This window comes from Pseudoliparis swirei, chromosome 2, assembly GCF_029220125.1.
Source record: "Pseudoliparis swirei isolate HS2019 ecotype Mariana Trench chromosome 2, NWPU_hadal_v1, whole genome shotgun sequence".
Classification (NCBI taxonomy): Eukaryota; Metazoa; Chordata; class Actinopteri; order Perciformes; family Liparidae; genus Pseudoliparis; species Pseudoliparis swirei.
In genome coordinates this window covers 24,336,597-24,350,080 of record NC_079389.1, presented here as the reverse complement: position 1 = coordinate 24,350,080, position 13,484 = coordinate 24,336,597, and the positions used below count along the sequence as shown (strand labels likewise).

Genomic DNA, 13,484 nt, shown 5'->3' with positions numbered 1-13,484 from the left:
TACTCTGTGTTCTCTGGTGTGTACTCTGTGTTCTCTGGTGTGTACTCTGTGTACTCTGGTGTGTACTCTGTGTTCTCTGGTGTGTACTCTGTGTTCTCTGGTGTGTACTCTGTGTTCTCTGGTGTGTACCCTGTGTACTCTGGTGTGTACTCTGTGTTCTCTAGTGTGTACTCTGTGTTCTCTGGTGTGTACCCTGTGTACTCTGGTGTGTACTCTGTGTTCTCTAGTGTGTACTCTGTGTTCTCTGGTGTGTACTCTGTGTTCTCTGGTGTACTCTGTGTTCTCTGGTGTGTACTCTGTGTTCTCTGGTGTGTACTCTGTGTTCTCTGGTGTGTACTCTGTGTTCTCTGGTGTGTACCCTGTGTTCTCTGGTGTGTACTCTGTGTTCTCTGGTGTGTACTCTGTGTTCTCTGGTGTGTACTCTGTGTTCTCTGGTGTGTACTCTGTGTTCTCTGGTGTGTACTCTGTGTTCTCTAGTGTGTACTCTGTGTTCTCTGGTGTGTACTCTGTGTTCTCTGGTGTGTACTCTGTGTTCTCTGGTGTGTACTCTGTGTTCTCTGGTGTGTACTCTGTGTACTCTGGTGTGTACTCTGTGTTCTCTGGTGTGTACTCTGTGTTCTCTGGTGTGTACTCTGTGTACTCTGGTGTGTACCCTGTGTACTCTGGTGTGTACTCTGTGTTCTCTGGTGTGTACTCTGTGTACTCTGGTGTGTACTCTGTGTTCTCTGGTGTGTACTCTGTGTTCTCTGGTGTGTACTCTGTGTTCTCTGGTGTGTACTCTGTGTTCTCTGGTGTGTACTCTGTGTTCTCTGGTGTGTACTCTGTGTACTCTGGTGTGTACTCTGTGTTCTCTGGTGTGTACTCTGTGTTCTCTGGTGTGTACTCTGTGTTCTCTGGTGTGTACTCTGTGTTCTCTGGTGTGTACTCTGTGTTCTCTGGTGTGTACCCTGTGTACTCTGGTGTGTACTCTGTGTTCTCTAGTGTGTACTCTGTGTTCTCTGGTGTGTACTCTGTGTTCTCTGGTGTGTACTCTGTGTTCTCTAGTGTGTACTCTGTGTTCTCTGGTGTGTACTCTGTGTTCTCTGGTGTGTACTCTGTGTTCTCTGGTGTGTACTCTGTGTTCTCTGGTGTGTACTCTGTGTTCTCTGGTGTGTACTATGTGTACTCTGGTGTGTACTCTGGTGTGTACTATGTGTTCTCTGGTGTGTACTCTGGTGTGTACTCTGGTGTGTACTCTGTGTTCTCTGGTGTGTACTCTGTGTTCTCTGGTGTGTACTCTGTGTTCTCTGGTGTGTACTCTGTGTTCTCTGGTGTGTACCCTGTGTACTCTGGTGTGTACTCTGTGTTCTCTAGTGTGTACTCTGTGTTCTCTGGTGTGTACTCTGTGTTCTCTGGTGTGTACTCTGTGTTCTCTGGTGTGTACTCTGTGTTCTCTGGTGTGTACTCTGTGTTCTCTGGTGTGTACCCTGTGTACTCTGGTGTGTACTCTGTGTTCTCTGGTGTGTACTATGTGTTCTCTAGTGTGTACTCTGTGTTCTCTGGTGTGTACTCTGTGTTCTCTAGTGTGTACTCTGTGTTCTCTGGTGTGTACTCTGTGTTCTCTGGTGTGTACTCTGTGTTCTCTGGTGTGTACTCTGTGTTCTCTGGTGTGTACTCTGTGTTCTCTGGTGTGTACTCTGTGTTCTCTGGTGTGTACTCTGTGTTCTCTGGTGTGTACTCTGTGTTCTCTAGTGTGTACTCTGTGTTCTCTGGTGTGTACTCTGTGTTCTCTGGTGTGTACCCTGTGTTCTCTGGTGTGTACTCTGTGTTCTCTGGTGTGTACTCTGTGTTCTCTAGTGTGTACTCTGTGTTCTCTGGTGTGTACTCTGTGTTCTCTGGTGTGTACTCTGTGTTCTCTGGTGTGTACTCTGTGTTCTCTGGTGTGTACTCTGTGTTCTCTGGTGTGTACTCTGTGTTCTCTGGTGTGTACTCTGTGTTCTCTGGTGTGTACCCTGTGTACTCTGGTGTGTACTCTGTGTTCTCTGGTGTGTACTCTGTGTTCTCTGGTGTGTACTCTGTGTTCTCTGGTGTGTACTCTGTGTTCTCTGGTGTGTACCCTGTGTACTCTGGTGTGTACTCTGGTGTGTACTCTGTGTTCTCTGGTGTGTACTCTGTGTTCTCTGGTGTGTACTCTGTGTTCTCTAGTGTGTACTCTGTGTTCTCTGGTGTGTACTCTGTGTTCTCTGGTGTGTACTCTGTGTTCTCTGGTGTGTACTCTGTGTTCTCTGGTGTGTACCCTGTGTACTCTGGTGTGTACTCTGTGTTCTCTGGTGTGTACTCTGTGTTCTCTAGTGTGTACTCTGTGTTCTCTGGTGTGTACTCTGTGTTCTCTGGTGTGTACTCTGTGTTCTCTGGTGTGTACCCTGTGTTCTCTAGTGTGTACTCTGTGTTCTCTGGTGTGTACTCTGTGTTCTCTGGTGTGTACTCTGTGTACTCTGGTGTGTACTCTGTGTTCTCTGGTGTGTTCTCTGTTCTCTGGTGTGTGTACTCTGTGTTCTCTGGTGTGTACTCTGTGTTCTCTGTGTACTCTGTGTTCTCTGGTGTGTACTCTGTGTTCTCTAGTGTGTACTCTGTGTACTCTGTGTACTCTGTGTTCTCTGGTGTGTACTCTGTGTTCTCTGGTGTGTACTCTGTGTTCTCTGGTGTGTACTCTGTGTTCTCTGGTGTGTACCCTGTGTTCTCTGGTGTGTACTCTGTGTTCTCTGGTGTGTACTCTGTGTTCTCTAGTGTGTACTCTGTGTTCTCTGGTGTGTTCTCTAGTGTGTACTCTGTGTTCTCTGGTGTGTACTCTGTGTTCTCTGGTGTGTACTCTGTGTTCTCTAGTGTGTACTCTGTGTTCTCTGGTGTGTACTCTGTGTTCTCTGGTGTGTACCCTGTGTACTCTGGTGTGTACTCTGTGTTCTCTAGTGTGTACTCTGTGTTCTCTGGTGTGTACTCTGTGTTCTCTGGTGTGTACTCTGTGTTCTCTGGTGTGTACTCTGTGTTCTCTGGTGTGTACTCTGTGTTCTCTGGTGTGTACTCTGTGTTCTCTGGTGTGTACCCTGTGTTCTCTGGTGTGTACTCTGTGTTCTCTGGTGTGTACTCTGTGTTCTCTAGTGTGTACTCTGTGTTCTCTGGTGTGTACTCTGTGTTCTCTGGTGTGTACTCTGTGTTCTCTGGTGTGTACTCTGTGTTCTCTGGTGTGTACTCTGTGTTCTCTGGTGTGTACCCTGTGTTCTCTGGTGTGTACTCTGTGTTCTCTGGTGTGTACTCTGTGTTCTCTGGTGTGTACTCTGTGTTCTCTGGTGTGTACCTAGTGTTCTCTGGTGTGTACTCTGTGTTCTCTGGTGTGTACTCTGTGTTCTCTGGTGTGTACTCTGTGTTCTCTGGTGTGTACTCTGTGTTCTCTGGTGTGTACTATGTGTTCTCTGGTGTGTACCCTGTGTTCTCTGGTGTGTACTATGTGTTCTCTGGTGTGTACTCTGTGTTCTCTGGTGTGTACTCTGTGTTCTCTGGTGTGTACTCTGTGTACTCTGGTGTGTACTCTGTGTTCTCTGGTGTGTACTCTGTGTTCTCTGGTGTACTCTGTGTTCTCTGGTGTGTACTATGTGTTCTCTGGTGTGTACTCTGTGTTCTCTGGTGTGTACTCTGTGTTCTCTGGTGTGTACTCTGTGTTCTCTAGTGTGTACTCTGTGTTCTCTGGTGTGTACTCTGTGTTCTCTGGTGTGTACTCTGTGTTCTCTGGTGTGTACTCTGTGTTCTCTGGTGTGTACTCTGTGTTCTCTGGTGTGTACTCTGTGTTCTCTAGTGTGTACTCTGTGTTCTCTGGTGTGTACTCTGTGTTCTCTGGTGTGTACTCTGTGTTCTCTGGTGTGTACTATGTGTTCTCTGGTGTGTACTCTGTGTTCTCTGGTGTGTACTCTGTGTTCTCTGGTGTGTACTCTGTGTTCTCTGGTGTGTACTCTGTGTTCTCTGGTGTGTACTCTGTGTTCTCTGGTGTGTACCTGTGTTCTCTGGTGTGTACTCTGTGTTCTCTGGTGTGTACTCTGTGTTCTCTGGTGTGTACTCTGTGTTCTCTGGTGTGTACTCTGTGTTCTCTGGTGTGTACTCTGTGTTTTCTGGTGTGTACTCTGTGTTCTCTGGTGTGTACTCTGTGTTCTCTAGTGTGTACTCTGTGTTCTCTGGTGTGTACTCTGTGTTCTCTGGTGTGTACTCTGTGTTCTCTGGTGTGTACTCTGTGTTCTCTGGTGTGTACCTGTGTTCTCTGGTGTGTACTCTGTGTTCTCTGGTGTGTACTCTGTGTTCTCTGGTGTGTACTCTGTGTTCTCTGGTGTGTACTCTGTGTTCTCTGGTGTGTACTCTGTGTTCTCTGGTGTGTACTCTGTGTTCTCTGGTGTGTACCTGTGTTCTCTGGTGTGTACTCTGTGTTCTCTGGTGTGTACTCTGTGTTCTCTGGTGTGTACTATGTGTGTACTCTGTGTTCTCTGGTGTGTACCTGTGTTCTCTGGTGTGTACTCTGTGTTCTCTGGTGTGTACTCTGTGTTCTCTGGTGTGTACTCTGTGTTCTCTGGTGTGTACTCTGTGTTCTCTGGTGTGTACTCTGTGTTCTCTGGTGTGTACTATGTGTTCTCTGGTGTGTACTCTGTGTTCTCTGGTGTGTACTCTGTGTTCTCTAGTGTGTACTCTGTGTTCTCTGGTGTGTACTCCTGTGTTCTCTGGTGTGTACTCTGTGTTCTCTGGTGTGTACTCTGTGTTCTCTGGTGTGTACTCTGTGTTCTCTGTGTGTACTCTGTGTTCTCTGGTGTGTACTCTGTGTTCTCTGGTGTGTACTCTGTGTTCTCTGGTGTACCTGTGTTCTCTGGTGTGTACTCTGTTCTCTAGTGTGTACTCTGTGTTCTCTGGTGTGTACTCTGTGTTCTCTGGTGTGTACTCTGTGTTCTCTTGTGTACTCTGTGTTCTCTGGTGTGTACTCTGTGTTCTCTGGTGTGTACCCTGTGTTCTCTGGTGTGTACTCTGTGTTCTCTGGTGTGTACTCTGTGTTCTCTGGTGTGTACTCTGTGTTCTCTGGTGTGTACTCTGTGTACTCTGGTGTGTACCCTGTGTACTCTGGTGTGTACTCTGTGTTCTCTGGTGTGTACTCTGTGTTCTCTGGTGTGTACCCTGTGTTCTCTGGTGTGTACTCTGTGTTCTCTGGTGTGTACTCTGTGTTCTCTGGTGTGTACTCTGTGTTCTCTGGTGTGTACTCTGTGTTCTCTGGTGTGTACCTGTGTACTCTGGTGTGTACTCTGTGTTCTCTGGTGTGTACTCTGTGTTCTCTGGTGTGTACTCTGTGTTCTCTGGTGTGTTCTCTGTGTTCTCTGGTGTGTACTCTGTGTTCTCTGGTGTGTACTCTGTGTTCTCTGGTGTGTACTCTGTGTACTCTGGTGTGTACTCTGTGTACTCTGGTGTGTACTCTGTGTCTCTGGTGTGTACCTGTGTACTCTGTGTGTACTCTGTGTTCTCTGTGTGTACTCTGTGTTCTCTGGTGTGTACTCTGTGTTCTCTGGTGTGTACTCTGTGTTCTCTGGTGTGTACCTGTGTTCTCTGGTGTGTACTCTGTGTTCTCTAGTGTGTACTCTGTGTTCTCTGGTGTGTACCCTGTGTACTCTGGTGTGTACTCTGTGTTCTCTGTGTGTTCTCTGTGTTCTCTGGTGTGTACTCTGTGTTCTCTGGTGTGTACTCTGTGTTCTCTGGTGTGTTCTCTGTGTTCTCTGGTGTGTACTCTGTGTTCTCTGGTGTGTACTCTGTGTTCTCTGGTGTGTACTCTGTGTACTCTGGTGTGTACTCTGTGTTCTCTGGTGTGTACTCTGTGTTCTCTGGTGTGTACTCTGTGTTCTCTGGTGTGTACTCTGTGTACTCTGGTGTGTACTCTGTGTTCTCTGGTGTGTACTCTGTGTTCTCTGGTGTGTACTCTGTGTTCTCTGTGTGTACTATGTGTTCTCTGGTGTGTACTCTGTGTTCTCTGGTGTGTACTCTGTGTTCTCTGGTGTGTACTCTGTGTTCTCTGGTGTGTACTCTGTGTTCTCTGGTGTGTACTCTGTGTTCTCTGGTGTGTACTCTGTGTTCTCTAGTGTGTACTCTGTGTTCTCTGGTGTGTACTCTGTGTTCTCTGGTGTGTACTCTGTGTTCTCTGGTGTGTACCCTGTGTACTCTGGTGTGTACTCTGTGTTCTCTGGTGTGTACTCTGTGTTCTCTGTGTGTACTCTGTGTTCTCTGGTGTGTTCTCTGTGTTCTCTGGTGTGTACTCTGTGTTCTCTGGTGTGTACTCTGTGTTCTCTGGTGTGTACTCTGTGTTCTCTGGTGTGTACTCTGTGTTCTCTGGTGTGTTCTCTGTGTACTCTGGTGTGTACTCTGTGTTCTCTGGTGTGTACTCTGTGTTCTCTGGTGTGTACTCTGTGTTCTCTGGTGTGTACTCTGGTGTGTACTCTGTGTTCTCTGGTGTGTACCCTGTGTACTCTGGTGTGTACTCTGTGTTCTCTGGTGTGTACTCTGTGTACTCTGTGTTCTCTGGTGTGTACTCTGTGTTCTCTGGTGTGTACTCTGTGTTCTCTGGTGTGTACTATGTGTTCTCTGGTGTGTACTCTGTGTTCTCTGGTGTGTACTCTGTGTTCTCTGGTGTGTACTCTGTGTTCTCTAGTGTGTACTCTGTGTTCTCTGGTGTGTACTCTGTGTTCTCTGGTGTGTACTCTGTGTTCTCTGGTGTGTACTCTGTGTTCTCTGGTGTGTACTCTGTGTTCTCTGGTGTGTACTCTGTGTTCTCTGGTGTGTACTCTGTGTTCTCTGGTGTGTACTCTGTGTTCTCTGGTGTGTACTCTGTGTTCTCTGGTGTGTACTCTGTGTTCTCTGGTGTGTACTCTGTGTTCTCTGGTGTGTACCCTGTGTACTCTGGTGTGTACTCTGTGTTCTCTAGTGTGTACTCTGTGTTCTCTGGTGTGTACTCTGTGTTCTCTGGTGTGTACTCTGTGTTCTCTGGTGTGTACTCTGTGTTCTCTGGTGTGTACTCTGTGTTCTCTGGTGTGTACTCTGTGTTCTCTGGTGTGTACTATGTGTACTCTGGTGTGTACTCTGGTGTGTACCCTGTGTACTCTGGTGTGTACTCTGTGTTCTCTGGTGTGTACCCTGTGTACTCTGGTGTGTACTCTGTGTTCTCTGGTGTGTACTCTGTGTTCTCTGGTGTGTACTCTGTGTTCTCTGGTGTGTACTCTGTGTTCTCTGGTGTGTACTCTGTGTTCTCTGGTGTGTACTCTGTGTTCTCTAGTGTGTACTCTGTGTTCTCTGGTGTGTACTCTGTGTTCTCTGGTGTGTACTCTGTGTTCTCTGGTGTGTACTCTGTGTTCTCTGGTGTGTACCCTGTGTACTCTGGTGTGTACTCTGTGTTCTCTAGTGTGTACTCTGTGTTCTCTGGTGTGTACTCTGTGTTCTCTGGTGTGTACTCTGTGTTCTCTGGTGTGTACTCTGTGTACTCTGGTGTGTACTATGTGTTCTCTGGTGTGTACTATGTGTTCTCTGGTGTGTACTCTGTGTTCTCTGGTGTGTACTCTGTGTTCTCTGGTGTGTACTCTGTGTTCTCTGGTGTGTACTCTGTGTTCTCTGGTGTGTACTCTGTGTTCTCTGGTGTGTACTCTGTGTTCTCTGGTGTGTACCCTGTGTTCTCTGGTGTGTACTCTGTGTTCTCTGGTGTGTACTCTGTGTTCTCTGGTGTGTACTCTGTGTTCTCTGGTGTGTACTCTGTGTTCTCTGGTGTGTACTCTGTGTTCTCTGGTGTGTACTCTGTGTTCTCTGGTGTGTACTCTGTGTTCTCTGGTGTGTACTCTGTGTTCTCTGGTGTGTACCCTGTGTACTCTGGTGTGTACTCTGTGTTCTCTGGTGTGTACCCTGTGTACTCTGTGTTCTCTGGTGTGTACTATGTGTTCTCTAGTGTGTACTCTGTGTTCTCTGGTGTGTACTCTGTGTTCTCTGGTGTGTACTCTGTGTTCTCTGGTGTGTACTCTGTGTTCTCTAGTGTGTACTCTGTGTTCTCTGGTGTGTACCCTGTGTTCTCTGGTGTGTACTCTGTGTTCTCTGGTGTGTACTCTGTGTTCTCTGGTGTGTACTCTGTGTTCTCTGGTGTGTACTCTGTGTTCTCTGGTGTGTACTCTGTGTTCTCTGGTGTGTACCCTGTGTTCTCTGGTGTGTACTCTGTGTTCTCTGGTGTGTACTCTATGTTCTCTAGTGTGTACCCTGTGTTCTCTGGTGTGTACTCTGTGTTCTCTGGTGTGTACCCTGTGTTCTCTAACTCTGTGTACTCTGGTGTACTCTGTGTTCTCAAGTGTGTACACTGTGTTCTCTGGTGTGTACTCTGTGTTGTCTGGTGTGTACTCTGTGTTCTCTGGTGTGTACCCTGTGTACCCTGTGTTCTCTGGTGTGTACTCTGTGTTCTCTGGTGTGTACCCTGTGTACTCTGGTGTGTACTCTGTACTCTGGTGTGTACTCTGTGTTCTCTAGTGTGTACTCTGTGTTCTCTGGTGTGTACTATGTGTTCTCTGGTGTGTACTCTGTGTTCTCTGGTGTGTACTCTGTGTTCTCTGGTGTGTACTCTGTGTTCTCTAGTGTGTACTCTGTGTTCTCTGGTGTGTACCCTGTGTACTCTGGTGTGTACTCTGTGTTCTCTGGTGTGTACTCTGTGTTCTCTGTGTGTACTCTGTGTTCTCTGGTGTGTACTCTGTGTTCTCTGGTGTGTACTCTGTGTTCTCTGGTGTGTACTCTGTGTTCTCTGGTGTGTACTCTGGTGTGTACTCTGTGTTCTCTGGTGTGTACTCTGTGTTCTCTGGTGTACCTGTGTACTCTGGTGTGTACTCTGTGTTCTCTGGTGTGTACCCTGTGTTCTCTGGTGTGTACTCTGTGTTCTCTGGTGTGTACTCTGTGTTCTCTGGTGTGTACTCTGTGTTCTCTGGTGTGTACCTGTGTTCTCTGGTGTGTACTCTGTGTTCTCTGGTGTGTACTCTGTGTTCTCTGGTGTGTACTCTGTGTTCTCTGTGTGTACTCTGTGTTCTCTGGTGTGTACTCTGTGTTCTCTGGTGTGTACTCTGTGTCCTCTGGTGTGTACTCTGTGTTCTCTGGTGTGTACTCTGTGTTCTCTGGTGTGTACTCTGTGTTCTCTGGTGTGTACTCTGTGTTCTCTGGTGTGTACTCTGTGTTCTCTGGTGTACTCTGTGTTCTCTGGTGTGTACCTGTGTTCTCTGTGTACTCTGTGTTCTCTGGTGTGTACTCTGTGTTCTCTGGTGTGTACTCTGTGTTCTCTGGTGTGTACTCTGTGTTCTCTGGTGTGTACTCTGTGTTCTCTGGTGTGTACTCTGTGTTCTCTGGTGTGTACTCTGTGTTCTCTGGTGTGTACTCTGTGTTCTCTGGTGTGTACTCTGTGTTCTCTAGTGTGTACTCTGTGTTCTCTGGTGTGTACTATGTGTACTCTGGTGTGTACTCTGGTGTTCTCTGGTGTGTACCTGTGTTCTCTAGTGTGTACTCTGTGTTCTCTGGTGTGTACTCTGTGTTCTCTAGTGTGTACTCTGTGTTCTCTGGTGTGTACTCTGTGTTCTCTGGTGTGTACTCTGTGTTCTCTGGTGTGTACTCTGTGTTCTCTGGTGTGTACTCTGTGTTCTCTGTGTGTACTCTGTGTTCTCTGGTGTACCTGTGTACTCTGGTGTGTACTCTGTGTTCTCTGGTGTGTACTCTGTGTTCTCTGGTGTGTACTCTGTGTTCTCTGGTGTGTACCCTGTGTTCTCTGGTGTGTACTCTGTGTTCTCTGGTGTGTACTCTGTGTTCTCTAGTGTGTACTCTGTTCTCTGGTGTACTCTGTGTTCTCTGGTGTGTACTATGTTCTCTGGTGTGTACTCTGTGTTCTCTGGTGTGTTCTCTGTGTTCTCTGGTGTGTACTCTGTGTTCTCTGGTGTGTACTCTGTGTTCTCTGGTGTGTTCTCTGTGTTCTCTGGTGTGTACTCTGTGTACTCTGGTGTGTACTCTGTGTTCTCTGGTGTGTACTCTGTGTTCTCTGTGTACCTGTGTTGTGTACTCTGTGTTCTCTGGTGTGTACTCTGTGTTCTCTGGTGTGTACCTGTGTTCTCTGGTGTACTCTGTGTTCTCTGGTGTGTACTCTGTGTTCTCTGGTGTGTACTCTGTGTTCTCTGGTGTGTACTCTGTGTTCTCTGCTGTGTACTCTGGTGTGTACTCTGTGTTCTCTGGTGTGTACTCTGTGTTCTCTGGTGTGTACTCTGTGTTCTCTGGTGTACTCTGTGTTCTCTGGTGTGTACTATGTGTTCTCTGGTGTGTACTCTGTGTTCTCTGGTGTGTACTCTGTGTTCTCTGGTGTGTACTCTGTGTTCTCTGGTGTGTACTCTGTGTTCTCTGGTGTGTACTCTGTGTTCTCTGGTGTGTACTCTGTGTTCTCTGGTGTGTACTCTGTGTTCTCTGGTGTGTACTCTGTGTTCTCTGGTGTGTACTCTGTGTTCTCTGGTGTGTACTATGTGTACTCTGGTGTGTACTCTGGTGTGTACTATGTGTTCTCTGGTGTGTACTCTGTGTGTGTACTCTGTGTTCTCTGGTGTGTACTCTGTGTTCTCTGGTGTGTACTCTGTGTTCTCTGGTGTGTACTCTGTGTTCTCTGGTGTGTACTCTGTGTTCTCTAGTGTGTACTCTGTGTTCTCTGGTGTGTACTCTGTGTTCTCTGGTGTGTACCCTGTGTTCTCTGGTGTGTACTCTGTGTTCTCTGGTGTGTACTCTGTGTTCTCTGGTGTGTACTCTGTGTTCTCTGGTGTGTACCTGTGTCTCTGGTGTGTACTCTGTGTTCTCTGGTGTGTACTCTGTGTTCTCTGGTGTGTACTCTGTGTTCTCTGGTGTGTACTCTGTGTTCTCTGGTGTGTACCCTGTGTACTCTGGTGTGTACTCTGTGTTCTCTGGTGTGTACTCTGTGTTCTCTGGTGTGTACTCTGTGTTCTCTGGTGTGTACTCTGTGTTCTCTGGTGTGTACTATGTGTTCTCTGGTGTGTACTCTGTGTTCTCTGGTGTGTACTCTGTGTTCTCTGGTGTGTACTCTGTGTTCTCTGGTGTGTACTCTGTGTTCTCTGGTGTGTACTCTGTGTTCTCTGGTGTGTACTCTGTGTTCTCTGGTGTGTACTCTGTGTTCTCTGGTGTGTACTCTGTGTTCTCTGGTGTGTACTCTGTGTTCTCTGGTGTGTACTCTGTGTTCTCTAGTGTGTACTCTGTGTTCTCTAGTGTGTACTCTGTGTTCTCTGGTGTGTACTCTGTGTTCTCTGGTGTGTACTCTGTGTTCTCTGGTGTGTACTCTGTGTACTCTGGTGTGTACTCTGTGTTCTCTGGTGTGTACTCTGTGTTCTCTGGTGTGTACTCTGTGTTCTCTGGTGTGTACTCTGTGTTCTCTGGTGTGTACTCTGTGTTCTCTGGTGTGTACTCTGTGTTCTCTGGTGTGTACTATGTGTTCTCTGGTGTGTACTCTGTGTTCTCTGGTGTGTACTCTGTGTTCTCTGGTGTGTACTCTGTGTTCTCTGGTGTGTACTCTGTGTTCTCTGGTGTGTACTCTGTGTTCTCTAGTGTGTACTCTGTGTTCTCTGGTGTGTACTATGTGTACTCTGGTGTGTACTCTGGTGTGTACCCTGTGTACTCTGGTGTGTACTCTGTGTTCTCTGGTGTGTACTCTGTGTTCTCTGGTGTGTACTCTGTGTTCTCTGGTGTGTACTCTGTGTTCTCTGGTGTGTACTCTGTGTTCTCTGGTGTGTACCCTGTGTACTCTGGTGTGTACTCTGTGTTCTCTAGTGTGTACTCTGTGTTCTCTGGTGTGTACTATGTGTACTCTGGTGTGTACTCTGGTGTGTACCCTGTGTACTCTGGTGTGTACTCTGTGTTCTCTGGTGTGTACTCTGTGTTCTCTGGTGTGTACCCTGTGTACTCTGGTGTGTACTCTGTGTTCTCTGGTGTGTACTCTGTGTTCTCTGGTGTGTACTCTGTGTTCTCTGGTGTGTACCCTGTGTTCTCTGGTGTGTACTCTGTGTTCTCTGGTGTGTACTCTGTGTTCTCTGGTGTGTACCCTGTGTACTCTGGTGTGTACTATGTGTTCTCTGGTGTGTACTCTGTGTTCTCTGGTGTGTACTATGTGTTCTCTGGTGTGTACTCTGTGTTCTCTGGTGTGTACTCTGTGTTCTCTGGTGTGTACTCTGTGTTCTCTGGTGTGTACTCTGTGTTCACTAGTGTACTCTGGTGTGTACCCTGTGTCTCTAGTGTGTACTCTGTGTTCTCTGGTGTGTACTCTGTGTTCTCTGGTGTGTACTCTGTGTTCTCTGGTGTGTACTCTGTGTTCTCTGTGTGTACTCTGTGTTCTCTGGTGTGTACTCTGTGTTCTCTGGTGTGTACTCTGTGTTCTCTGGTGTGTACTCTGTGTTGTCTGGTGTGTACTGTGTGTTCTGTGGTGTGTACTCTGTGTTCTCTGTGTACTCTGTGTTCTCTGGTGTGTACTCTGTGTTCTCTGGTGTGTACTCCTGTGTTCTCTGGTGTGTACTCTATGATCTCTAGTGTGTACTCTGTGTTCTCTGGTGTGTACTATGTGTTCTCTGGTGTGTACTCTGTGTTCTCTGGTGTGTACTCTGTGTTCTCTGGTGTGTACTCTGTGTTCTCTAGTGTGTACTCTGTGTTCTCTAGTGTGTGTACTCTGGTGTGTACTCTGTGTTCTCTGGTGTGTACTATGTGTTCTCTGGTGTGTACTCTGGTGTGTACTCTGTGTTCTCTGGTGTGTACTCTGTGTTCTCTGGTGTGTACTCTGTGTTCTCTGGTGTGTACTCTGTGTTCTCTGGTGTGTACTCTGTGTTCTCTGGTGTGTACTCTGTGTTGTCTGGTGTGTACTCTGTGTTCTCTGGTGTGTACCCTGTGTACCCTGTGTTCTCTGGTGTGTACTCTGTGTTCTCTGGTGTGTACCCTGTGTACTCTGGTGTGTACTATGTGTTCTCTGGTGTGTACTATGTGTTCTCTGGTGTGTACTCTGTGTTCTCTGGTGTGTACCCTGTGTTCTCTGGTGTGTACTCTGTGTTCTCTGGTGTGTACTATGTGTTCTCTGGTGTGTCTCTGTGTGTCTCTGTGTGTACTCTGTGTTCTCTGGTGTGTACCTCTGTGTTCTCTGGTGTGTACTCTGTGTTCTCTGGTGTGTACCCTGTGTTCTCTGGTGTGTACTCTGTGTTCTCTGGTGTGTACTCTGTGTTCTCTGGTGTGTACCCTGTGTTCTCTGGTGTGTACTCTGTGTTCTCTGGTGTACTCTGTGTTCTCTGGTGTGTACTCTGTGTTCTCTAGTGTGTACTCTGTGTTCTCTGGTGTGTACTCTGTGTTCTCTGGTGTGTACTCTGTGTTCTCTGGTGTGTACCCTGTGTTCTCTGGTGTGTACTCTGTGTTCTCTG

The 13,484-nt window shown here is 47.4% G+C and overlaps 1 protein-coding gene across 1 annotated transcript in view; it reads right to left on the bottom strand.

The window, feature by feature from the left end:
• LOC130203042 (titin-like) overlaps window positions 1-13,484 on the bottom strand; it is a 118,230-nt gene that overhangs the window by 4,071 nt on the left and 100,675 nt on the right. The gene's annotated exons all lie outside the window — the stretch shown is intronic.